We start from the raw sequence: 2,500 nt of genomic DNA, 5'->3' as shown, positions 1-2,500 counted from the left end.
TTCGGCTATTGCGCCCGTCAACCTCCCCGCCAACACAGTGGCGTTATGTTATCCCCCACGCCCGCTCATTCTTACATGGCGACATCTGTATTCATATTATTTTCCCTTTCAGCAGCACCCTAGTGCCAGCAAGTTAGTTGCACAGTAGCCATGATGATGCCACACAGCAGAGAAGACCCTGCCCTACCGCTGATGAGTCAAGCAAGTTGTGCATGGTGTTGATGCTGTTGCTGTTCTTGGATTGTTTTTTGGTTGTTGTTTTTCTTTCTTTTTTTTGGGGGGGGGGGTGGAGGGGGGAGGAGGGGGGAGGGGCATGGACCGTCTTTGCAGGAACCTTGTCATTCCGGTTAATGACAACCACCACCTTCACGCCCCCACCTGCTTGTCCGTCCTCTCTTCCCCCCAACCCCAACAACCCCCACATTGGATAGAACCTCATCACTTTCAGAAGGACACCGCCATCATGTTAATGAACTCATCAGGTCTTCAAAGACCTCATCGTCATCTTTCTTTGCGAGAAAGTGATGATCCCGGAGAGATCGTTATTGTTATTAATATTTCATCACTATCAAATCTTGCAATGCAAGAATCGATTCCGTAATCTTTAGCAATAAGGCTTTATGGTGTTTGGCAAGCGGATCAGTCTCTTTGAAATAACTCAAAATCTTAAAATTAAACAGAGAGAGAGATGCGGGGGCGAAGGAGTTTAATGCTAGCACTTCATGAATGAGTTATTTTTTATCATTAAACATATTCAAATTGTCTTTCAACTTTTGTCTCCTTATAATTTTTTGAATTTGTCTTGCCCACACACTCACTTTCGAACACACACGTGCACATACACAAACACACACACACACACACACACACACACACACACACACACACACACACACACACTCACTCACTCACTCACTCACTCACTCACTGAAGGCCCTGCTCTCTCTCCCTTTATCAAATCTCCAATTCACACCACAAAAAAACACGGAAAAAAAACGAATAACCACATTGTTCAATACTTGATAACAACCAAGTTGGGTCTCTCTCTCTCTCTCTCTCTCTCTCTCTCTCTCTCTCTCTCTCGCTCGCTCGCTCGCTCGCTCGCTCGCTCGCTCGCACACACATACACATTTCTCTCTCAAGCTCTCCGCATCCCTCCCCTCTCCACACGCGGTCGCACACACACACACACACACACACACACACACACACACACACAAACACACACACACACACACACACACACACACACACACACACACTGGCATACCGATCGTCTGACACTGAAGTGCACACAGCAGCAAAGACAGAAGAAAATGTGCAAACACAAATAAGATTTTATTCAAGACTGGCATAGCCTCTTTAATCCTGAACAAGCCACACAGAACACATGGACAATACAGAACAAACACGTTCGAATCACGGCTCAGCCGCCGATATTTTCTCCCCCTCCACTAGACCTTGAGTGGTGGTTTGGACGCTAGTCGTCATTCGGATGAGACCATAAACCGAGGTCCCGTGTGCAGCATGCACTTAGCGCACGTAAATGAACCCACGGCAACAGAAAGGGTTGTTCCTGGCAAAATTATGTAGAAAAATGCACTTCGATAGGAAAAACAAATAAAACTGCACGCAGGAAACCATACAGAAAAATGGGTGGCGCTGTAGTGTAGCGACGCGCTCTCCCTGGGGAGAGTAGCCCGAATTTCACACAGAGAAATCTGTTGTGATAAAAAGAAATACAAATACAATTGTTCGTTTAAATGGAGAGGCCATGAATAAGGAAGGTGCTGGTACCCTGCTTCCCCCCACCCCCTCTATTCCCCACCACCCCCATTTGTTGTTGTTCAGCAGGATTCAAACATGAACCAACCCCCGAATACGAAGTATGGCTGCCTATGTGGCGGGATAAAAACAGTCGTGCACGTAAAAGCCCACTCTTGTACATACAAGTGAAATTGGGAGTTGCAGCCCACGAACGAAGAAGAAGAAACGTGAGCCACGAAGGCTTTGCCTCTCGTTTCAAAGTTTTCTTTTGTCTATAACATGCATATGTATTATGTTGCCTCAATCTAATACTCTATGCTTCTTCTTGTTGTTGTTGACTCTCTCTCTCTCTCTCTCTCTCTCTCTCTCTCTCTCTCTCTCTCCCCTCCTTCTATCTCTCTTTAGAGTAAAAGCTGGCAGATATAGGCTAATAGTATCCATCACTAATGTGAAGAAAAAACGTCACAAGCAAGAAATTTCATGGAACTGTCAAATGATAATAATACGGAGATCCACTAATGTGATAGGAAAGATTCTAACACACACACACACACACACACACACACACACACACACACACACACCGGCGGTCGGACTCGACGAACGTTAAGATAAGAAAAGAAAACAATAACTTTATAATTCAAGAGAAATTATATAAGGTGCGGATGAACGTAAGTACACAAGTGTTCAACACAAAAACATTAAACACGGCCAAGCGCGGATGGGGACGCCG

The 2,500-nt window shown here is 45.4% G+C and overlaps 1 protein-coding gene across 1 annotated transcript in view; it reads right to left on the bottom strand.

The window, feature by feature from the left end:
- The window catches only part of LOC143281576 (uncharacterized), a 473,846-nt gene that overhangs the window by 259,404 nt on the left and 211,942 nt on the right, over positions 1–2,500 (bottom strand). The window lies entirely within an intron of this gene.

The sequence above is a fragment of the Babylonia areolata genome, chromosome 4 (genome assembly GCF_041734735.1).
Source record: "Babylonia areolata isolate BAREFJ2019XMU chromosome 4, ASM4173473v1, whole genome shotgun sequence".
NCBI classification, from domain to species: Eukaryota; Metazoa; Mollusca; class Gastropoda; order Neogastropoda; family Buccinidae; genus Babylonia; species Babylonia areolata.
This window is presented reverse-complemented; position numbering and strand designations above follow the sequence as displayed.